This window comes from Mauremys mutica, chromosome 11 (assembly GCF_020497125.1).
Source record: "Mauremys mutica isolate MM-2020 ecotype Southern chromosome 11, ASM2049712v1, whole genome shotgun sequence".
Taxonomy (NCBI): domain Eukaryota; kingdom Metazoa; phylum Chordata; order Testudines; family Geoemydidae; genus Mauremys; species Mauremys mutica.
The window spans coordinates 20,749,692-20,775,256 of NC_059082.1; the positions used below are offsets into that span (position 1 = coordinate 20,749,692).

General features: G+C 43.0%; 1 protein-coding gene across 1 annotated transcript in view; it reads right to left on the reverse strand.

Moving 5' to 3' along the window:
• The window catches only part of SEMA6D (semaphorin 6D), a 120,115-nt gene that overhangs the window by 76,463 nt on the left and 18,087 nt on the right, over window positions 1–25,565 (reverse strand). Inside the window, exons 2-3 of the mRNA XM_044980111.1 lie at window positions 19,275–19,325; window positions 17,839–17,871 (exon numbers count right to left, since the gene is read on the reverse strand). The gene's annotated coding sequence lies outside the window, so the exon portion shown is untranslated. The remainder of the gene's footprint in view (window positions 1–17,838; window positions 17,872–19,274; window positions 19,326–25,565) is intronic.

Here is a 25,565-nt window from a genome sequence, read left to right on the forward strand (position 1 = left end):
GGCTTGCCGCCCCAGGCACACACTTGGCGTGCTGGGGCCTGGAGCCGGCCCTGCTTAAGCTCAATGTGTAGTAGCGGTCAAAAAGACTTAACAATATGTTAGGAACTATTAGGAAAGGGATAAAAAATGAGACCGAAAATATCATAATGTCACTATATAAATCCATGGTTGTGCCTACACCTTGAATACTGTGTGCAGTTCTGGTTGCCCCCGTCTCAAAAAGGATATAGTGGATCTGGAAAATGTTCAGAGAAGGGCAACAAAGATGATCAAGAGTATCAAACAGCTTTCATATGAGGAGAGACTAAAAAGATTAGGGCCGTTCAGCTTAGAAGAAAGACAACTAAGGGGGGAATATAACGGAAGTCTATAAAATCATGAATGGTGTGGAAAAAGTGAATAGAGAAGTGTTATTTACCCTTTCCCACAATACAAAAACCAGGGTCACCAAATGAAATTAGCAGACAATGGGTTTAACACACACAAGAGGAAATACTTTTTCACACAACTCATTGTGGAACTCATTGCCATGGTATGTTGTGATTTCCAAAAGTTAAAAAAAGGACTAGATAAATGCATAGAGGATAGACTGCAGCTATTAGACAAGATGGTCAGAGATACATCTGCATGCTCAGGGTGATCCTAAACCTCTGACTACCAGAGGCCAGGAGTGGAAGACAGGGGTGGATCTCCATAATTGCCCTGTTCTGTACCAGCTCTGGTATGGGCCAGTGTTGGAGACAGGCTATTGGGCAAGACTGATCCAGTATGGCAGCTCTTATGTTCTTATAGTTTGCTGCCCCTCTCTGGTTTGCACAATATAACAATTTGCCTCTTATGCATTAACTTTCCCTGAGAAATTATTAATACGTATATTCAAAATTTACCTTGGAGGTACAGGCCTTTTAAATATCCTCTTTCCCCATTATGCTCTCTCTTTAAGGGCTAGAGTGCTTGTTTCAGGCCTCTCCCCCCCGCACCTCCCACATACATGTAGTGACTTGTATTTCCTGTCCCATGTATCTCTACTACACTATCCAGGTAGTCATTGGTCACTCAGGGTGAAATCCTTTAAGAGGCACAGCTCAGGAACAGCTCAGAACTCACAGCCCTGGGTGAAGAGAGACTAAGGTTAAATAATCTCTGCACCCTACTGATTGTGGGCTGCTCTTGGGGCTGAAGTAACACAGACAGCACTATGGAGCTGCTTAATTTACAGCAAAAGTGCTGTCCACAATCTGAACCACTATGTACTGCCACCTAGTTCCGGCTTTTGTCCATGACACTCCCGTCCCACTCTGGAGCCTCCTACACCAGGGCTTGCAAAAGGGTCCTTGGAAGACAGCCTGCATCGGTCTACCTCAGCTCCTGCGCCAGGTGAATTCTCCTCCAGCTGGATCTGGGGATTTTAGAACCTGATTATGCTGCTCTAGCCCTTTCACCTTGTATAAAAGTGCCAGAAAGGGGATGAGAATCTCATCCTCACTGTTTCTAAGCAAATAAAGAATACCAAGCTGGTTCTCATACCTCAGCCTGGGTGAAATTTCCACATGCAAAGTGCCAGCTCAAAGCCTGTGCACAACTCCCGTCTCATTTAAACACTATTTAGGTGTATTTTGAGGGTGCACTTGGGATGTAAGTGTGCATAGACCTGTTGAGGATCCTCTGTACGGGTGTGAATTTCACCCAGGGCTCACCTCGCCCACCTCAAGTATTCCCATTTGCTTGTATGTCTGTGGAAAATTAACACAAAAGAGGCTTGGATACAGTAAAAGCAAATTCAGTTTTAAAAGCTGACTGAAGTCAATTTAATCATTTAAAATTTTTCTCTGCATTTTTCAGTATATGCCCAGCTGTAAAACTAACAGAAAGATTGATAAAGATTTAATGTAAAATTCTGGAAACATTCTACTAGGATTTAAGCAGAATCTTTAAATGATCACAATCTAGATGCTTCAGTATGCTTTGGTGCATGCGAATAGCAGGGCACGGCAAGACACCACTAACCACTCTTCACAAACCATCTATATAAATGAAACCCTCACTAACCTGGGTAATTCCCATTCAAATGGCATCTAGGCTGACCACATACTGCACTATTGCTATCAAATCATGTATGAGTTTACAAAGCCTTGTGTCCTTGTTTCCAAAATTTGTATGGCTAGTATTGGTTCTAAAATCCATCAGTAACAGATGCCACATCAATTGGACTAAGATGGTCTAGAATGCAGAATGGTCTTCTCTGCCTATATATCTGTATTAATTTATGGTTCCCTGGTGGAACTATAGGCAACTGACTTCTTTCACATGGTTTTGTCACCAGGCAAAAGCTTGATGGCATCAACTAAGTTTTGCTTTGAGTTTTTGGGTATGTACAAGATTCACAACAAAATTTTGGAGATGAGAGCCTACATATGCTGAACCACTTTTTAAAAAAAGTACACCAATTCTTTGTAAATTGAAACTGCCCTGAATCACACATCTCTACTCACTGTTATCTCACTCAACCTGTATACTACAGAGTATTCCTGTCAAAACAGATTCTTTCCTCTAAAGTTAGATTTATTATGGAAAAAGCTTTCAATGACATTAAAATACAGTTTAAATAATAATAATAATAATATTTTAGTTTAAAATTATCCTGAACATTTTCTCAAAAAACTATCTGGAATACTTTGGAAAACTCAATACATGTACAGTGTATTTCTTTAAAATAAAAAAGGGTCCTTTTGCTGGGTTAATATTGCTTTTTCTGTGCTGTAGTGCTTCTTTCATACTTCTTTATCTGATTGATATAGTAATAACAGGTCCTAGGGCCATGTGTTAGAATACATTAGCCTTCATGTTGACTTTGTTCTTGCTTCTTAGGTATTAAGGCTGACAATCTTTGAGGTGGAAAAACTTTTCTACCAGAACATTCTTAATATTGGAAAAGATTAACATATACAAATAAAGTGACTGAATGTAGAGCGTTTGTTTACAGAATGCAGAACAGATCACACACTGCTGGGTGTAGTGAAAGTAGTCCCACTGCTTTGAAAGGGACTTCTCACATCAATAAAAGTTACTTGTGTGAGCAAGTATTTGCAGGGTTGGACTTTAGATATGTGTGGATATGAGTGAAAACAAATCTTTGGCTGGAGATAACAGGATTATAGTCATAGAGCGAGCTGGCACATGCATTATGAAAGAAAGCTATTCTGACCTAGGGTTAACCCTGCACTTTTGTACTGCCTCAGCAATCCTCACCTGGGTGGGCCTAGTGGGAGATGCTGCTAGGCTCCACTTTAGCATAAACTGCTTGACACATCATTTAAAACTAGGTATGTTGACAGTGATCTCAATGATATTAAAATGAATGTTATTTTTACCAGTACCTGCATCTTGACATCCCTAGGAAAAAGTATAAAGCTGAAAAAAAAATGGCTACTCTGAAACCATCTTGTAACTGTTGTTCTTTGAGATGTGTTGCTCATGTCCATTCCAATAGGTGTGTGCATGCACCACGTGTACGATTGTTTGAAGGTTTTACCCTAGTGGTACCTGTCGGTTCGGCTGTGGAGCCCCCTGGAGTGGCACCTTCATGGTGGTGTATATTGTCCCCTGCTGACCCATTGCCTGCTCAGTTCCTTCTTGCCAGAATACTCCGACAGAGGGGAGGCGGGCAGGATTTGAAACGGACACGAGCAACTCATCTCAAAGAACAACAGTTATGAGATAGTAAGTAACCGTTTTTTCTTCTTCGAATGCTTGCTCATGTCCATTCCAATAGGTGACTCCCAAGCAGTTTCCACGGAGGAGGGGTCAGAGTTCTCTGAGCTGCAGACTGAAGTACTGCCCTGCCGAAGGCTGCATCATCTCTCACCTGCTGAGTCATGGCATAGTGCGACGTGAAGCTGTGGGTGGAAGACCATGTTGCTGCCTTGCATATGTCCTGAATAGGGACTTGTGCGAGGAATGCAGTGGAAGAAGCCTGTGCTCTTGTGGAGAGTGCTATTAATGCTTGGGCTAGAATCTTAGCCAGGTCATAGCACGTTCTGATGCAGGACGTGATCCATGACGAAATGCGCTGAAATGAGATGGGAAGCCCTTTCATCATTTCAGCGATTGCAATAAAGAGCTGTGGTGACTTACGAAATGGCTTTGTGTACTTAATGTAGAAGGCTAGGGCATGCCTGATGTCCAGAGAATGGAGTACTCGCTGTCTGTTGCTGGCATGAGGTTTAGGAAAGAATACTGGTAGAACTATTTCCTGGTTTACATGAAAGTGTGAGATTACCTTGGGTAGGAACACTAGGTGTGGGCGTAGCTGCACCTTATCTTTATAAAAAATTGTGTAGGGGGGCCTCAGAAGTCAGTGTTCTGAGTTCAGAGACCCTTCTGGCTGAGGTTATGGCCACCAGAAAAACCACTTTCCAGGACAGGTAGGATAGAGGGCAGGTTGCCATGGGGGCCCCATAAGTCTGGAGAGAACCAGGTTGAGATCCCACTGGGGAACAGGCTGCCACACCTGAGGAAAAAGCCTGTCCAAGCCCTTGAGAAACCGAACAACCATGGGATGTCCAAGGACCAACCTACCCACCACGGCTGGGTGGAATGCCAAGATGGCAGCCAGGTGCACCTTAATAGATGATATTGCCAACCCCTGTTGTTTCAGGTACAGAAGGTAGTCTAGGACAAGAGGAATAGGGGCTTGCTGCAGGGAGGTATCTTTCTGTATGGACCAAATGGAGAAACGCCTCCACTTCACCAGGTACGTTGTGTGAGTAGAGGGTTTCCTGCTCCCCAAGAGGTCTTCTCTAACAGGTCCCAAACACTGTAATTGAATCAGGTTCAGCCATGGAGTTTCCATGCCATGAGATGGAGGGACTCCAGGTTGGAATGCTGTAGTTGACCGTGGTCCTGCGTGATGAGATCTGGGAGCACAGGAAGGGCTACTGGCCTGTCCACTGATAGGTTCAGCAATGTGCTGAACTAGTGCTGGTGGAGCCACGCTGGTGCTATGAGGATCACTGAAGCTCTGTCCTGCGGGACCTTGAGGAGGACCTTGTGTATGAGAGAGAAGGGCGGGAATGCATATAGCAGGTGAGTTGTCCATGATAGGTGAAAGGTGTCCACTATGGAGCCTTGGTTGTGGTTCTGAAAGGAGCAGAACAGCTGACTCTTTCTCTTGCTTTGCATCGCAAACAGATCCATGTGGGGATAAGCCCCACCTCTGGAAGACGGAAAGGGTAATGTCTTCTCTGAGTGACCACACGTGAGTGTTAAATGAGCGGCTGAGATGGTCCACTAGTTCGTTCTGTGCTCCTGGCAGATATGAGGCCTGTAGCTGGATGGAGTGTGTGATGCAGAAGTCCCACAGTCAGAGAGCTTCCTGGCACAGGGGAGAGGAGCAAGCACCACCATTTGTTTATATAGAACATCACCGTGGTGTTGTCCATCATCACTGAGACACACTTGCCCTGAAGATGGGTCTTGAATGTCTGGCAAGCCAGGCGAACGGCTCTCAGCTCTCTGACATTGATATGCAGCAATAGTTCTAGTTGTGACCACAGGCCTTGAGTTCTGATACTGCCCAGGTGCGCTCCCCAGTCCATCTCCAATGTATCTGTGACCAGCAACAGTGAGGGCTGAGGCTTGGCAAAGGGCACTCCCACACAGACCACCTGAGGGACTTGAGAATCAGGGTGGGACGGTAAAAAGTCTGTCCAGAGAGTCCCAGCTGGGTCTGTATACCTTCACCAACCAAGCCTGGAGCGGGTGAAGGCACAATATGGCGTGTTGTCTACGTAAGTGCAGGCTGCCATATGCCCTAGAAGTTTCATGCAGTTTCTGGCCATAGTTGTAGGAAACCGGCAGAGTCTCTCGATGATGCCCCTTATGCTTTGGAACCGGGGCTCAGGCAGGGAAGCTCTGGCTCGAGTAGAGTCCAGGAGAACCCCAATACATTCTATTTTTGGGTTGGGGCTAGGGTAGACTTGGGCCCATTCAGAATGAGCCCCAGCCTGCTGAAAGTGGCGTGTGCCAATGCCACATGCTCTTGCATTTGTACTCAAGAGTCACCCTTGATGAACCAGTCATCCAGGTATGGGAAAACCTGTACCCTGCGTTTGCAAAGGAAGGCTGCCACAACTGCCATGCACTTTGTGACCATGCGAGGGGCCACTGAAAGCCCGAATGGGAGTACAGTGAACTGATAGTGTCGGCTGCTGACCACGAATCTCAAGAATCGTCTGCACGCCAGAATAATCAATATATGGAAGTACACGTCCTTCAGTTCGAGGGCGGCGTACTGGTCCCCTGGATCCAGGGAAGGAATGATGGTGGCCAGAAAGACCATACAAAACTTGAGTTTTCTTATAAACGTGTTGAGACTTCACAGATCCAGGCTAGACCTGAGCCCCCATTTGGCCTTGGGGGATGAGGAAATATTGGGAGCAGAATCCCTTACCCTTGAAATCCTGAGGAACCTCCTCTATCACCCCTAGAGCGAGGAGCGATTGCACCTTCTGTAGAAGGAGCTGCTCATGAGAAGGGTCCCTGAAGAGGGACGGGGAAGGTGGGTGGGAAGGCACAGAATTGGATAGAATATCCCATCCCCACTGTGCTCAGGATCCAGTGATCTGAAGTAATCTGGGCCCAGGCATGGTAGAAGTTGGATAGACAATTCAGAAAGGGAGGGAAAGGATCTGAGACTTGGGCTGGTGTGCCGTCCTTGGGGGCATGTACAAAAGTTTGCTTTCGAGCCAAGTGGGCTACTTGGAGGTGCCCTGGCCATGGCAGGAGGAGAACTGTGGAGGTCGCCTCCTGTTGTTTCTGCCCCTCCATCGACTATAGTCCTGCCTAAGGGGTCCTGGATAGAAGCGTAAGGGGGACTGGGGTTTGAAGGGCTTTCTCTGAGGTGCTGGCATTTGAATTCCCAGAGATTTGAGGGTTGCTCGTGAGATCTTGAGACTGTGCAGTCTCGAGTCCATCTTGTCAGTGAACAGTCCTGCAGCAAATGGAAGGTCCTGTATTGTATTCTGGACCTCTGCTGGGAGTCCCGAGACTGGTAGCCATGAGCTACACCTCTTTGTAATGGCCATAGCCATAGTCTGCTTCACTGACTCGGTGGAGTCCAAAGCAGCTTGGAGGGAGGTTCTAGCCACCACTCTGCCCTCCTCTAGGACTGCAGTAAATACCTGTTGTGACTCCGAAGGGAGCAGTTCCTGAAACTTGGAGAGGGTGTTCCAAGAATTGTATGCGTAGCGGCTAAGTACCATCTGCTGGTTGGAAATTCAAAGCTGGAGTCCCTGGTCAAGTATACCTTTTGACTGAAGAGGTCCAACTTCTTGGCGTCCTTGTTTTGTGGGGCAGGCCCCAGTTCCCCTGCCGCTCCCTGCGGTTTGCTGCATCCACCACCAGGGTCCCCGAGCCTGACCAGGGAGAGGCAGACCCTTAAGGTGCCAGGGAGTGGTACCAAGGCCATGGGGAACGGCCCCGAATCATGGTGGGCTTGCCCTGGTGCCAGATAGGTGGTACTGCCATCAGTGCCACCGTCCATGCTTGAAGTGGTGTCTGCACCTGAACCGCTGCCTAGGAATGTGAGGCGGGGGACTGTGCCATCATGTCAATCAAGTCCCGCATGGCCTTGAAAGTATCTGGTGTGGAGGGAAGGTCTGGGTCCTCCTCCAACATCTCCAGGACCGGGGAGTTCATCGACACCAGACTTGACGGACCTCCCCTCGAGGCTGGAGTCAACCGTGTTGGGACTGATGGACGGGGCGGCTCTAGACATTTTGCCGCCCCAAGCACGGAGGGTCCGCTGGTCCCGTGGCTTCGGCGGACCTCCCGCAGGCACCGTGGGACCAGTGGACCCTCCACAGGCAAGCCGCCGAAGGCACCCTGCCTGCCGCCCTAGCGGTGACCGGCAGAGCGCCCCCTGCGGCTTGCCGCCCCAGGCACGTGCTTGGAGCGCTGGTGCCTGGAGCTGCCCCTGCCGATGGACCAGCCTTCTGGTGTCTTGGCGTGGGACGCACCACACTGGTGTCCTGTGTGCTCTTCTTGACGGGGGAACAGCCCCCCTCTGCCTTTTTCTTCTTATGTAGCACCAGGGATTGTGATCAGTGTCGCTCCGATGAGCCGGCCTTCCATGCCGGAGAGCGGTGCCCATGCTCCTTATGCGAGTCCTTCCTCGTTGCCGAGGTGTCATGCACCAAGGCCGGTGCGCTCTGCACTGAGGCTGCCGGTGCTGCTTTGTATGCCAGTTGAGGCTGGAAAGCAGACTCCGTTAAAAGGAGTTTTGGCCGATAGTCTCTCTCTCTCTTGGTTCTAGGCTTGAAGCGTCTGCAAATATTACACTTGTCCTGCAAATGTCCCTTTCCAGGCACTTCAGACAAGCAGCGGGCAGATCCCTTCTGGGCATAGGCTTACTGCACCTATCACATGGCTTGAATCCCTGGGGCCAATCCCCGGCATGCCCTAGACGGGGAAAAACTTAAACTTACTCACTAACTAACTAAGAAACTTACTAACTACTATGATAACAATTAACAACTATGTGCAGGAAAAAAAACACTAGGAAAGTACTTGCTAAAGCAAGAGACAAGTTGCTCCAATGACTGTTACTGGTGGTAAGAAGGAACTGAGCAGATGGCGGGTTGGCAGGGGACTATATACACCGCCTTGAAGGTAGCACTCCAGGGGGCTCCAGAGCCGACCCAACGGGTACCCGGCTAGGGTGAAACCTTCCGAAGATCGTGCACACGGCGCGTGCACACCTATTGGAATGGACATGAGCAAGCACTCAAAGAAGAACATTTGTTTCTAAAATGAACAATGCTGTTAGGGCAAAGCAGTGTCATTGTGTCAGCTCTGAGGTAAGGCTTCAGTTGTTGAATTGCATTACTTGAAAAGCATCCACCATTCAGCTTTATTTAAAGGTCTTTCCAATTAACCAAACAGCTGTGTTTGGGATTACAAAAACAACCACAGATCTCCTCAGAGCCATAAATCGGGCATTAGACACTCAAAGATTTTCACCTCTCTTTAGATCAAGATGTTCTGAGGTTCTCCTAGCCAGCCTGCAGAACACAGGGTCCCATTTTATGAAGTTAAACTACTTTAGTCTGTGACCTTTAAGATTAGCAGTTTGGGGAATTTCCTCTATTGCATCTTGTTTCATTTATTATCCAATTCAACCAATTGTTTTTAAACAACTATGTTTGTGAAATGTGCTTTGCAAAGCTTGAAAAAAAAAAAGAAATTAATGTTGAGAAAGGCTCCTTATTTATACTGCAAGGCTGTGCATGATATTTGCATAATATGATATCAGAAGAAACAAATTGCACAAGCAATAAACATATGGAGACAAGTGCAAATGTGGTGTAGAAGTGGGAAAGATTGTACTATTTCAGAGAAATTGTGGATCTACATTTTGGAAGGAAAAAAAATCAGATTAGAATTAGAATTTTTCTCTAGAGAAAATATGAACAAAGAAATATTGAATCATAATTCGTTTCAGTGTTTGTTAAGATATTTAAAGATCTGATACCGTACATTAATAAAACATGCACACTGTATTATTCAATCAGAAAAGATGTCACCCAGAGCCATGGCAGCACATGGAATTGTGCAAACAATTCATAAATTGTTTGTGTTCTGCTTACACTGTTATATGAATCAGTGCAGCCAATAATGGACAATGTTAGACAATAAAATACAGAGCACACCCACCTACTTGTGAAAACACATATGGCAAAGACAAATCATTGAACAGAAGTGGCCTAAAGGTTATACGAAAAGGAAGAAATCCTGTGCCAGCTCCTACAATGCCAACACATACAGAACTGCTGTTGAAATTAATGATGGAGATGATGGTTAAGGCCAGAAGTGGGCAAACTACAGCCCGCGGGACTCTCCTGCCCGGCCCCTGAGCTCCCGGCCAGGGAGGCCAGCCCTGACCCCTCCCCTGCAGTTCTCTCTGCCCCGCAGTGCAGCCTCAGCTCACTCCGCTGTCAGCGTAATGCTCTGGGCGGTGGGGCTGCGAGCTCCTGGGGCAGCACAGCTGCACAGCCTGGCCTGACCCAGTGCTCTGTGCTGCGCAGTGGCGATGGCGGTGGCAGCAGCGTGGCCTGGCTCCCACCGGGCGACGCAGCTGTAGTGCCGCCAGCCACTGGTGCTCCAAGCAACATGGTAAGGGGGCAGGGAGCAGGGGGGGGTTGGATAGAGGGCAGGGGAGTTCGGGGTGATGGTCAGAGGGCTGGGGTGTGGATAGGGGTCGGGGCGGTCAGACAGCGGGGAACAGGAGAGTTGAATGGGGGCAGGGGTCCTGGGGGCCCATCAGGAATGAGAAGAGGGGTTGGATGGGGCAGTGGGTGGCAGTCAGAGGCAGGGGTTCTGGAGACAGTCAGGGGACAGGGAGAAAGGGTGGTTGGATGGGGCAAGGGTGCTAGGGGGGCCATCAGGAACGAGAGGAGGAGTTGGATGAGGCGGCGGGGGGCAGTCAGGGGTGGGGGTTCCAGGGTTGGTCAGGGGACAGAGAGCGGGGGGGGGGGCATCAGGGAACACGAGGGGTTGGATGGGGCAGGAGTCCCAGGGGGGGTGGATAGGGGATGAGAGTCGGGCCATGACCCCCTCCCCTAACTGGCCCTCCATACAATTTCTGAAACCCGATGCGGCCCTCAGGCCAAAAAGTTTGTCTGCCCCTGGTTAAGGCACTAGTCTGGCACTCAGGAAAGCATGGTTCAATTCCCTGTTCTACCACATTCTGATTGCAGCCAAGTCATCATCTCTTTGTGCCTCAGACCCCCATTAGTAAAAAGCGTGTGTGTGTGTGTGTTGTCTATTTGGAGCTGGGTTTTCAAAAGCATGCTACATTTGTTTACTTCTGCTTCTATTGAAGTCAGTAGAGTTTTACCATTGACTTCAATGGGAGCAGAGTTAGAGGAGTGCTGATCACTTTTGAAAATTCCATCCGTATACAGTAAGCTCTTTGGGGCAGGGGCTGTCTTTACTAGGTGAATGTACAGCACCTAGCACAATGGGGCCCAGATCTCAAATGGGGTCTCTAGGCACTGTTGTAATGCAAACACTAAGTAATACTATATGGGGAGGCTATATAGGACCACGTCTTCTGTCACAGTAGGCTGCATACCTGCTGGATTATAATGAATCAATAATGTGTGTATGCTTTGTAGGGGATATATGTTTGCCTCTTTATTATTAAGGATCCTGTAGTAGAGGTTTACTTAGAGCTGCCTAGCAGCAGCTCTGAGTCATGTTGGGGCCAGTATTGGCCTTCAGAAACAGGTAGAACCAAGCAGATCGCTAATGTGGAGAGAACCTGCCCTAAATCTACAGGTTAGAGGGGTTACTTACACAGGCAAATCTCCCATCTAGCTTGGATGACACCGATATGTGTGAGCAACGATATTCATTATGCAATGGGACAGCCTTTTGGCAGATATTGTAAGAATGCACAAGGCCAAAGCAGGGAGAGATTAACAGAGAAGGGCGGAGAATTGGTCCTGAACAATTAACACAAGTTCATAAACAGAAAACATCTACAATATTTCTAAGGAGACACCTGCACATGTTACAAATTAGTCAAACGTATAGGGCAAAAAATGCCAGGATTCACTGGTCTTAACAGGACTTAATTGCTACATAACTAATGTACTAACTGAATAATATTTTAAAGTAAAAAAAGTCTTCTCTCTGCACTCCTTTCACAGGCAAAAGTCCTAGTCCAATTAACGGAAGTTTTGTCTGAGTAAACAGTATACAGCAGGCTGCTTGGAGAGAGAATGAAAATTTAAAAATATACATGCTTAGCAGGCTGAACACACAACTAATTGTACTGTATTCCCTTTCCCTCATTTTCTTTAATGGCTCCTATGACATAGCTCCTAGACCTCAACAATTGCCATCTTCTTGATCTATTAACATTTCCCAGGATGCACTAGGCTAGAGATTTCAGTAACACCACTGATCGATGCTGCAAAGGGTTTGGCAATAGATAAAAGATGCATCAGTTCTTAGTCATAGATTCAAAGATTCCAAGGCTGGAAGGGACCATTGTAATCATCTGGTCTGATCTCCTGTACAACCCAGGCCATAGAACTTTCCACAAATAATTCCTAGAGCAGAACTTTTAGAAAAAAAACACTCAATCCTCATTTAAAAACGGTCAGTGATGGAGAATCCACTATGACCCTTGGTAAATTATTCCAGTGATTAATTACTCTCACTGTTGAAACAGTGAGTCAGTATGGTGCGCTCCTCTACAATTACCCCTTTATTAAAAATACTGTTACTCACAAATGTGTTAAGGAAACAAAAGTAATAGTTTTAAAAGGTGATGAAATTCTAGTTGATTAAGTCTAGCTGACAATTCTGCTGCTCAGGGTAAGGTTGGGATATTTCTCTAACACCCCCTCAAATATTGATTCAGCCATAACATCAAACATGAATTTTTATCTTGTTACATCTATATTTTTCTTGGACATACCCATTCACATACCTAATACAAAAAAAATCTTATTTTTCCATTTTATATCCCTATAATCTATGGGACATAGATTCACAATTTTTATTGTATATTTTGACTATACAATATATAACATTATAGTGAGAGCAATGTCCAGTGCACAGTCATTCACTGTATTCTCAGGTTGATTTTTATACACTAGTCAGATGCAGCTGTGCTTATGGTCCCACAGGGAGTACATCTAGTATTCTTTTCCCTTCAGTAGTGCCATAAATACAGCTACAAGCAAAGTACTGCACATAAAGTAACTATGTCATTTTAGCAAGGAGTGAATAATGCTACAGATTTTAGTTGTCTCGATTCATTCTTTTTTATAGCATGTTGAACAAAGGGAGGTTATATTTTGAAATAGTCCATTGTGTTTTTCTTTCTTCAGATAGGGCAATTCCTTCATGGGAAAATTTCCCATATGGTAGTTTTGTGAACCATCTGGTTATGGAGAGGGATCTATAGACTTTTCCACTATGCTACAGTCTGAGTTGCAATTAGGAGGAATTGTAATGGCAGTGACAACTTTCCTCTGACTTCCTCTCTGCATACTCCCATCAAAGCTCATGGTATGTTAAAACAAATGGTGTCCCTAAATCTCGTGGGCATGCATGTGGACCAGCTTGGACTTCGCAATTTCATGAGTTTATGCTCATTCCATACATTGCAGCCTCACTAATGTTGTCACAACAGGCATATTTCATTTTTTGTAGTCTTGAGGTCAAATAAAATCTAGACAATACACTGTTGGACAGAAAACTAGGAACAGAGGGTAAATCACAAATTCTTTCCATTCTTCAACTAAATTTCAACATTTTCTGACTAGCTCTAATGTAGTACTTGATATAGTGGACCAGAGTCAACTCCAGTGAAGTGAACAGCACAATATTACACCAGTGACACAACTAACCCAACCTGTACCTATAAACACTTTGAGGTCTTCCAAAAGGATCTTATCGTTCCACTTATGTCTTCAAGACTCAAATGCTCTAGAACAATTGCAGATTGCATTGTGAAATATGACTGACATGAAGAAATTGAGAGCCCTCTCTATGCCCTACAAGCCAGATTGTGACACTCTTATCTACACAGAATAGTACTTTACCCCTTGAATAGTCCCAGTGATGTCATCGGGGCTACTTAATGAGAATAAGGTATCACAGTCTGGTCCTAAATGCAGACAGTGTCAGCAACCAAGAGGATGGAAAGGCAACAGTTTCTAATGCATCAGAAGTTGCAGCTGTAGCATGGGCAGGTTGTGGGTAAGGAGGTTCTCCTGCCCTTGTTCCAGTTCCAGTTCCAGTGCAGTATGTCTGACAGAAGTGTGTCTTTGTGCTGAATCTTGTGTAAAATATTCATTGTGTGTTGAGGTGCACCTAATTCCCTTTTCTTGTTGGAATCAGGGTTTCTTCCTGCTTGTATTTCAAATCTGGGCTCAAGTATTATGTACACAATGAATCAGACCTTCACCTCTAGATGTCATTACAGACAGTATATTTCAAATGGGTATATCTAAAACCAATTCCAGTTACTGGGGGTGGGGAGGCAGGTAAGGGGGAGGGAGGATACGTCAATCAATTGGGGTAGAATCTGCTCTCCGTTACACAAGTGTAAATCTTGAGGAACTCCATTAAAGGGTGCAGAACTAGGACAGAAAGAGATAGAAGCAAGCTGGCTGTTATGTGCTGTGTTGACCATTTACTAGAAGCATTAGGCCAAATTCTACCCTAACTTGTAGCCCTTTAGGTCTCTCTCTCTCCCACCCATTTTATTTTCCCAAAAGCCTATTTCTCATTTTGAAAACTTGGTTTGCAAGCACATTTAAAAGTTTCACTTATTAAAATGTAATGAAATGAGATTTCCCTTTCTAGCCCCTAATCTGAAATCCACATTTATCTGTTTCTTTAAGCAACAGTATTTTGGCAATTGAAAAGTCTCAAAAACCCAACAAAACCCCTTATAAAGCAATCTGGATTTAGCAAGAAAGCTTTGTCGACTCTGGCTCAGCAGAGTTAGTTATCCTGGTTAATTGGATCGATGGTGACAGCTGTAATTACCAGAGATGAGATTGCCTGTACTGTAATTACACTTCAATCTTCAGTGTCAGCTGGACTGTAGAATACATACTATAGATTCTCCCAATTAGAAACAGGTTAAGGAGAGTATGGTATTTCTGTGATAATCATGTTTTTATTGTATAGAATAAAAATATATGGCAGCAGCTAAAAGAATTGTTAATCTGAAGCAGCTTTGCTGATTCAAAGGCATTAATCCACAAAGCTTTACTGCTACGTGGTTTCTGAAGATAACCGTAGTACAGAGGAACTGAAGTTTTTCACCTAAATAGTTGCTAGCTATTCAGCACATTGCAACTCCCAGTGTTTGCACTGATATTCTTGGATATAGCATTATAACATATCAGTGTTTATAGAATAAAGAACATCTCCTTTTAAAAACACACATTAAATATAGGACTAATTTGATTGACTTTAATTTTTTTAGGTCCATCATATTAAAGCTTATGCTACTGTGTGAAACCTTGCTCAAAAAACAAGCAAAAGGAATATGAAAAGCATTAGGGTTTGACATTTGCTCTAGGTTTGCAAGACATTAACCATTAATATAATTTAAAGTATAAAGAGTGCATTTCAAAAGCTTGAAGTGACGTATGCTTTCCTACAACTGGATGGTTTACATATTTGTTATCAAAACTACTGCAACCAGGAGCGGCGCCAGGGTTTTTGGTGCCCTAGGCGCAGAGCCGACTCTACCCGGTCCCACGGCTCCGGTGGACCTGCCGCAGGCGTGCCTGCGGATGCTCCACCGGAGCCGCGGGACCAGCGTACCCTCCACAGGAACGTCTGTGGGAGGTTCACCAGAGCCGCCTGACGCCCTCCCGGCAAAATGCCGCCCCCCTCCCCAAATCCTGGCGCCCTAGGCGACTGCCTAGGTCGCCTAAATGGAAGCGCTGGCCCGGACTGCAACTACTAAAGACAATATACAGTGCTATTTCACAGGAAAATTGAAACACACTACAATCAGTTACAAGTATTTCTGGGTTTTCTGAGGGGGAGGAATTATATATTTCTATGATTCATTTTTTAGAGTTCTATTGCCGACTTCAACCCACCCCTACATATATCACAACGTATTTCAGTTCCCAATAAGGGTATTATATGTGCTCTTTCTGAAAGGCCTGGCACATGCACAATTATTGCTTGTTTTTCAGTCTACTGATTGAGAAAAAATAATTAATCTTATTTGGGGAAAAAGAAAAAAAAAAGAGAGAGAGAGGTGGAATATCTTTTCTGGACCTAAAATGTTAATCTATTTTCTGATATACCAAAGACTAAAAAGCCTCAATGAAATATACCCCTGTGCACCCTTTAAATTGCATGAATACAATGGAACACAAAACAGGATTTAAGTGGTGCATAGATCTCTACACCAGGTGAATTTTTCCCTTATGAGGAAAGTTCTTGTCTTTAGTTTTTAAAGCTTGAGTTTTGTTTCCATACAGAGATCACATTCACCACAGTAAGTGCAAGACAGGTCTTGCCCTATAAATCTGCACAAGGAAGTATGGGGGTGTAAGGCATCTCCCTTTGTCACTGAGTGGGCTATCTACATCCTGGGTTATAATGTGGGGAGAAGGAGCAAACTTTGCAGGACTGCCACCTCTCTCCCTGCACAGAGATGGGGAGTAGTGGGAAGAGGACAGGAGTAGGCAGACTCTTGACTCCACCCTGTGTGTGTCCTGAGTGGAGAGAAAAGTAATCTGTGCCACATAATGGGCTGGTGCACATTGCTTCTTAGCTGGAGGGAGGAGGGACTCAGGGACTGAATTTTACTCCTTATATAAGCTTTTGGCCCCTGGTCTGCTGCTGGGGCACTGCAACTATGCACTGTCCCTTCTTTGAGGCTAGTGGTAAATCCACAACTTACCCTTAAGATGGGGAGGAAATAATTTTTTTTTCATTTTGGTGATTTTTCTAGTCAATTGACTTCTACAGAAAATAGCAAATTAGGGAGTGAAGATAACTGCACCTCACTGGAACCTTAATTTTCACCCGAATACATTTACAATACTATCAAGATTTATGACAACAATTCTCACCATAATTTGTCTTTTTTTTAAGTTTTAAATTGACATTAAAAATGAAATGTTTGTTTTGTTAAATTCTAGAATTTTTCCCAGTTATACTAGTTTTCTTTCTCTCTTACCTTCTCCAGCACAGTACATATCTCACCTTTTCCTTCCAACAGTCTCAATGTAATCTCAAAGATTTTGGTGGTCTATCTAATTTCAAGGCTCCAAATGATTTTATTTTCTATGATATTGTTATTGAATTTTATCTGAAATGCATGCCTTGATTTTCAATATCCAATAAGATATTAAAACTCTAGTGCAAGTACTAATTGCTACAATATGTAGTTCTTTTCATCAGGTTAAAATGAGATTATTATTATTATTATTATTATTACTCTTTTTAGAAAAAATTAGTTTTGCATTTGAAAATGAGGCCTATCAGGCCCTGATCAAGGAAATTACTTAAGCACATGCTTAATTTTACTCATGTGAGGATTGCCTTCGAGGTCAATAGAACTACATGTTTAAAGTTAAGCATGTGCTGACTGCCTTGCTAGTCAGAAGCCTCAGACATTTCCAGAGATTTTAATATTATATTTGCAGACCAGATGCTGCCCATTTTGGACAACCTTTTATTTAATAACAACTGAGTAAAGTGTCCTTTGTTCATACTTCAGCTTTCACATAGTGACAATCAAATAGTTGCTGAAAATGTCTTGATCTCATATGCCAAGGCTGAACCACTTTGTTAACTGGGCAATCCTACTGGAGCAGTGTCTGAAATGCATTGCAAACCATAATTAAAATATGACAATACAGTGGTATGTGGAGGCAACCTACTTTTTTTTTTTAAGTCTCAAGAATAGACTTTCTTGAAGGTGCAATGCTGTACTACAGAGACATAAAAAACCCCAACCATTGTCATGTGATCTAGCTACCCAGATTAGCAACTCTCAGTTTTATTAAAGGATTAATCAGACTGGAAAACCAAAGACAAAAACTGTCTCTCTCTTGTTAAAGATCTGAGTATTCAGCCACTACATTTCATTTTATGTAGGGTCTTCCTAGTTCACAAACACAAACAGAAAAAAGTAACTTTTGGGGACTCGAGAACACTCACACTAATGCACTGAGAAGAGACCTTGTTTGTCACAGCAGAAATACATACACAGCTGATACAAGTGTCTTGACCACACTGATCCAAGCTAATGAATATTAAAGCAATGCTTACCTTTCTCAGGGGGCTGTCTCTTCAGTAATAAAACTAGTGGGGAAAAACAAAAGAGGGAAACAGGTCAGTTCACATAAGTATATTTGTTGTGAAAATGCATTTGTGTTGACTTTGCCATGAAACTTTTAGCTTAGTTACAATTGAATTAATCTGTTAAATTTTTCCAACTAATTCAGTGGTTAGTTTTCCTCAGCTACTTTTTAAAGTATTTGTTCAAAAACACCCCAAAGAGCTTGCTGTTAGTAACTTGCTGAGTTTGCAGAGCACATTCCTTATTTTCAACTCACTCAGCAAGCTTAGAACAAAGCACACAGATGGATGGGCTATTTTGATGCAATTAAATGTATATATAGACATTCTTACTAAACTTTTGGAATTGGTATAGAAACATTTAGTTTAGAAATAACACTGAGGAGCCTTAGTTACTGTCAAAATGTGTACACATTTTCCTGAGATCCTGTTTTTGGCTTGAAGACTTTCTTTCCTTCTTTCTTTACCCAACGAAGAAGTGTTTTTGCACAATTAAAAAAAGATATTCCTTTATAGAAAACAACACAATGTGACTTAAAAAACATGTTGCAGTCAAAACTATTTTAACATTGGATATACCAGAAAGTATTAAAATAGTTTGGAGTCTTTTAAAGTTATAAAGTTGATACATTTTATTCAGAATATCTTCTCCTACATGGCAATAGTGATTCCTCTGTAGATATTATTGTTTCAAATTCAATATGAATTAGCAATCACAGGATAATTTACCTCAAAAACTACTGAAAAGCATGGAAGTGTGTTAAAATCCTTTTACTTAAAAATAAAGAATGAGTTTTAAGTTACTAAGAATTACTCTGTTTTTGTTAGCTCTGTGCTTTGTATTTTATGTTCTGCTACTGAAAACACAAAGCTTTCAGATAAAATATATTAAATATAATCAGAGCATTAAAGTGACCAAATCTTTTATCATCATGTACATATAGATCAACTTCTTTGTGCAAATTAGGGGAGTTTCCATGAATGCTAATGAACTACAGTTATCTCTTAATAAAACAGCAACATGTACCAGAAACAGGAAAAAATGTTTCTTTTTGCAGTTTGAACTTTAAAGTAATCTTCTCTCAATTTTCAGGTGATAGCTTTTAGAATTAACCTTGTATTCAATGAGGACAATTCCCTCTGGCATTATCTGCACTGAGGCTGAATCACCTTTATAGTTTAACTTTTATGTATGTATGATAAAATGTCCTAACCCCCAATACCTTTGATACTTTTAGTCTGAACATTTGAAAAGTCTCCCTTTTTAAAAATCAAAACTGAAAGACACAAGTAAAATTCTTTGCTTATAGATTAAATTTTGCCTGCATAGTCCTGGAACACAGATAAGTTGATGTACTTTGAATCCAGACTATACAAAGAACCAGTCCATCTACCAGGTTACCTACCCAAGAGCTTAGTGTAGTGTAATCAGAAGGACACACCAACCTTTCCATGAGCTGTAAGATGAAGAGTCCAAGTTTCAATTATTCATTACATAGATATATCTTGGGAGATTAGTACTCATCACCGTAACTTGTCACAAAATTGTCTAAACAAAATTTATTGCCACAGCTAATGCTATTCTCTTAAAGCACACACACACAAAATTATGACATGCCATATGGTTACACTCAATAATAATGGAATGTAAGATTTTTACATAATGTCCATCTGATTTCCCTCTCACTTACACCAGTATAAACCAGGAATAACATCACTAAAGCCAATGGGAGGAGAATCAGACCCCTTATAGCCAGCATAGAAGGCAGTATCCCACATCTATAGGTATACGCAAAATGTAAAACCTGACAGACAAAAATCTATGTATGTTTTCATAGAATTATCCCTCCTTTTACTGAATTTATACTCATGCATTGTATAAAAAAAATCTGTTTAGATTAAGAATTACTATTCTAACTGGTTGATTTACAGCGAGTCCTATGTTGTAATTAGTATCTAAATACTGTGTAATTAAAGGGCTGTCAGATATATCCTCCATTAACACAGAGAGGGAAATATACAGTTTTAAAATTGACAGTGGAAAATATTTACAAATGCGGACACGAGAGGGTTTTTAAAAAGAGCTGGAAACATGGGTTTATAAAACTCATAGGCCAAATCCTATTCCCGAGTCATATTTAAGTAAATGGGGGCTATTAATGTGAATAACGGGGGCAAAATTTGCTCCCCATAGTTACACTTCAGATTACTGGATGTTATTATGTGCATTCTCCTCAAACTGACAGCCAGCATGACCAATATACATGCCTGATTTCTGGCACTTATGCACTTTCATGTTAACTTCTCTGGGCAAATATCTTGTGACCGTGCAAAGTTATTCACAGTCTGAGCCACATAACAGACCTAGAGATTTGTGATTCAGACAATCAGGATCTAGGTGGGATCTCTGTTCAAACAGAGCTGCTGGTAGATCTACCCAGGAGAGTTCCACATTTCTTGGAGCCTTCTATGTACTCTGTACAGAGCAGGAAGATATTTAGGTAGAGAAATTTTGGCATCAGAAGAGAGCATGAAATCATATGGCAATTCAAGAGCTGGGTGCGTACGGAGGACAATCTGATTTTATTATCTTTGCATGTTAGTATTGGAACCTTTTTAATATGCAGGCTACTGTAGCTGCTTAGATTTCCATTGTTTGCCATAAGTTTTAAAGAGATACCAGAGGCTGTCTTCTACTTTAAGACATATAACTTTTCTCCTGCTGGCAAATGTTTCATTTACTTCTTAGGCCATGTCCACACTATCACTTATGATGGCAAAACTTATGTTGCTGAGCGTGTGAAAAAACAGCCCCCTGAGCGACATAAGTTTCACCAGCATAAGTGGTAGTGAACCTCTCCCACTGACATAGCTACCGCCGCTCATTGGAGAAGGTAATGATATCGATGGGAGAGCTCTCTCCTGTCAGCATACAGTGGCTACACAAGAAATCATACAGCGGCGCAGCTGCATTGGTGCAGCTGCATTGGTGCAACTAAGCCACTGCAAGGTCTCTAGCGTAAACATAGCCTAAGGTAGAGGACATCCTAAGTTGCAGGATCTGTGCTGAGCTGAGCCTTTGTCTGTCTCAGGATGCTGCTGAAATGTTACCCAAAGTGGGTACTAAGAATAAATCTCTGTCTGGTTTAGGAAATTTAACTTGTGCCTAGTTGGAGCATAGCCAATGAAGATGGCAGAGAGGAAGAGCTTTCCATGCCTACCAGTTCTAAACTATTACTGTAGGAAGTGTGAAGGCCAGATTCTGATCTCGTTCGAGCTGTTACACCAGCATTAGTTCACTTCATTGGAGTTACTCCTGACTTATGATTGTGTAACTGAGATCAGAATCAAGGCCTGCTGATTCTTGCTTCAAGTCAGTTGAAGAAAGGGCCTTCATCTTGAACAGCGCTTAATCCTGGCTTCAACCCCCAAACACCTGGTGTCCTGATATATTGAGTAGAGACAGACACAACAATAATCAGTGGTTACAAAGCATCTTTCTTTTTAAAAAGGAAATGAAAGTCTTCATAATGAGAGAAAGGTTGCCCTGCTAGTTAAAGCAACAGACTGACTGCATGTCATGACCGCTCAGTTTACTGTTGTTACCCTCCTTCCACCCAGCAGCTTGCTACTAACCAGCTGATCAGGAAAGACCATGAAACATGAGGTTACATCAGGGAGGTCTTCTCTGGGCCTAACTGGAGGAACACCATGAACTCTGATGGGTCAAGGCTTCCTATTTAAATCCAAAGAGAGGCACAGGAAGTTGTCTGCACAGCTGAACTCTACGTGGCTGCTGCATTGAACCATGCTTTCCTCACCTGTTCCTGAACCTTGCGCCCTGATCTCTGAACCTGACTCCGACCCTTGACTCAACTCCTTGACTCTAACTTCAGCTCTGACCACTAAAGCTGGCCACCTACCCCTCAGCTCTGAAACGGGGTAACTATGGTCAAATCACATTAATATCTGGGTCACAGTTTCTCCCTTTGCAAAACGTATCCATATGAAGAGGTGCCGTGAGGCTTAAGTCTAGTATCGGTAAAGTGTTTTGAGCTCCTCAGACAGAAAGCACTAGAGAAGTTTAAAAAACAACATACAAAGCCAGAATGGCAAAACTGTTGCTCCAAATGCATCCATTCAGTGACAAGACAGAAAGGGAGGCCTGGGTATCAGGCCAGAGGAAGTGAGACTAGAAGGTGCCATGGAGTCACTGACTCTTTGGTGCCCTAGAAGGAAAAGATCAGCTCAGATCTGTGGAAGCAAGAGTTCTTATCCCAATTCCGCTTAGCACATTGGGCATCCACCTGTTTTACTTTTCATTTCTAACCTTTTTTGTATATAAACATGTAAAATGCAGAAACACTTCACTTGCTTCTTAAAATAATCACATGGGCAACACAAGGAAATGAGGGTTCTTAAAGAATTCTAACTCTTGTGCAACAGAGGAACTCCAAATTGGATGGTCTGCCAGTAGCTCTGCTCTGGGCTCTGGCAGCAGAGGTCAGTGAAATTGCTGCTGAATGAGCCCCAGTAAAGCTGCCTGATTCTCAGTAGCCCAGATACATCTCATAGTTCCCTTCCATACTAGCATCTGATTCTCACTTGTGGGGAGGCCCTTTTATATTGCCAAAGTAGAGTGCAAAGCCTTCATGTAAATGCAAATTAGGCATGTTAGCCTTCAGATAGGTGTGTACCCAAATCAAACAAAGGTGATGTGTAAGGTGGTATTGGTTATACATTAGTAAGGGAGTCAGAGGCTATGGGAGTGTAAGTGGACACAATATGCCCACTGCAAAGCCAATAGAAAGTATAAGTCAATATATAAGTGACCTACTATCACCTATACATTCTTCACCCTCCTGTTAATTGCTTTTCTTTCTACACGCCTCTCTTTCAGCCACTCCGTGACTGTTACACCAATTTTAGATTTCTTAGGACTTGAACCTTGTCTTCACTAGACATGTAATCCACCACTAGTGCTGTTTCACCAGTGGAAGCTTTTGTATAGATATGGGAATGCATACGAGAGGAAGGCAAGCAGCAATACTGTAACCACACTTCCTTCTGGAAGACAGATTTCCAACCCCAATTTGGGGTCCTCAAGAGCCCTGCTGGAGGAAGTTACTCACCAAATGTGGCCATAGGTATGATTCCCTGTCCCCTAAGCTCACTCCAAATGCTCACGTATTTTTTCTTGCACTGGGCACTGCCTTTTTAGTATGAGAATGCTGCATGTATTATTGTATAGGTTGTATTGCACAATCTAGAATGAGTCAAAAACAACATCCTATTTGCTATACCTCTCTCAGCTAGTGCTCACCAGCTATTTGTTACTCATTTTGTTTTTGTGCGTGCCACATAAAGTACACAGTTTGTTGTTCATTAACATCTTACTGCTCGGCCCACACATCTCAGTCGTGCACCAGAATTTGAGCTTTCATACAAAAGAAAAGGAAGTCATGGCAGAGGCATTCTGGTGCTCATCGTTGCTTTTGGAAGTTTGATGTCTCCTAGGAAAGTAGAGAATTACCTATCTACTCACACCACTCATCCCTGTTTCAACAGTTGTCTGTTGAAAAACAGTCTGTGTTCTGGGGGATGGCTGGATTGAAAATCCATCTGTGTTTCAGTGCCTGAGGAGACTAACCATTTTACTAACAGACACGCTTTCCCCCCTTGATCTTTCATAGGATGGCTGGTCTGAGGCAAGCAGGAGTATGATGTGCTCAGGGCATAACAGTCCTTTGAAAATCAACACTTATCCACCAAAATTGGGGCTGCCAGGAATTATATTAGGCACAGGAGCCCCTTTTTATTGAATTGGCCCTGCCAAATCTGATTTATGGATTAAAATAACAGTGTGGTACTATTAATAGAAACTATATATTTAAGCGTGAGATGTGCCAACAGCGAAATTTCAGATGCTTCTTTTATAGCTGTGAACAGCAGCAAAATAACACAACAGCGAAGCACTGTAATTAATAATCTCCCACTACAGCACATTAAAAAAATCAGAGCCCCTTTCAAAGTACAGTATGTTGGAAGATGACTTGAGCATGGCATTGTGCCAGGTCAGATTAGATTTCATCTGAGCATTGGCAAAGGATCAGATCTGACAAACTGTTGCAAAAACACAAAGCGCAAAACATTTAGCAACGTGGATTCTGAGAGTTACCATGTGACTTGTTGTTCAGGTTTTATTATAGTTCTCTATTGTGAATTCATCATGAGGTACTGCACTGCATTTCTGTATATATTTTAGTCTGGTGCATGGAAGATATACTCAGTTAACCAATCTAGTGTTTGATTTTATAGGAATCTCATTATACTTACATAACATGTTAGCCATGGAAAGCTTCTGGTCCAAAATCTGGTGGTGGGATGGTCATCTGAGAGCTAGTTACAGCTCCTTAATTCTCTGGGCCAACCTGCTCCAGCCCTGGCCATAGAGTAGGTTAGAGCAGTTAAGTGGTTGCTTTAAGATGTGCCAACTGGTTACAGTCACCAACAAACCATGTGTCAACTGGGGATTGTTGGAGTGTGGTGTGCTATGGCTACCCCCTCTGACAGGCTCCCTTTGCTAGGGGCTAAGGAGGGCTGTCTGTATAACCACTGATGATTCCCTTAAGCTGGGGAGACACAGGGATTTTCTGTTCCCTTTGTACCACAGGAGCAGTGTGGAGGAAGCAGAGTTTGTCCAGAGAACCCGGGCCTTTCTATTTGCACTCAGTTATATTCAAAATTATATACCCAAAACATTGTCTCTCTCCCTAACTGAGTTTTATGCAGAATTGCTTGATTAGTCACTGCTTGAAAGCAAATCTTTTCCAGTATACCTGGACTCCTTTTTAAAAGAAAACACTGTTGATTGATTCCAAACTCTGGCATGATGCTGAAATAACAAATTTCATAAGATTTTTTAATGGAAGTTGTGTCATTTTCAGGGCCCAATTTAACAAACAATATACTCAGCTTACACCCTATGGAAGCCTGCAGACTCTAGCTTTTCAGGCCTTTGCCATGTTTGTGCCTGTTTCCATTAAAGATGAACTTGGTTTTTTGGAGAAAATAAAAATCCCCCAAAAGAAATTCTGAAAGAAATAGGCATATTTGATTTGGATAATTGTGACTCTGAATGATGCTGCTTGTGTGTACTTAATGTGCAGCTTTTGCTCATTATATCATGGCTAGGGATTGCGTACACTTCATAGCCACGAAGAAACAACTATTCAGTTAATACAGTATCCTCTGTAACTTTATTCCAGGTAATGCATCAAATCCTGATCATCTTGCTCACATGAGTAATGACAAGTTAGTATTTTCAAACACTAATCTATCAACCTCAACACCGTGTACAATGGTGGGTATGTATCATTATGCCCATTGTACAGTTGGGAAAATGGAAGCCCGGAAGTGAAGTGACTGCTTAAGTTTAACCAGTGTGGCAGTAGCAGAAGTAGAAATGTAATTAATACAACAGCCTTATACTGCTCCCATCAATGACAGAATACTCAGGGCCCAGTACTGTCCTCACTGAAGTCAATGGCAAAACTCCTTCCTGTCATGTACCCTATTCCCTAGACCATGATGTCATCAATGAGGTAGTTGCATGTGTAGAGGAAAGGAATGGAACCCACACCCCTATAACTAATTCCAAAGCATCAGGTTATAAAAATGGAATATCTTAGGGCTTG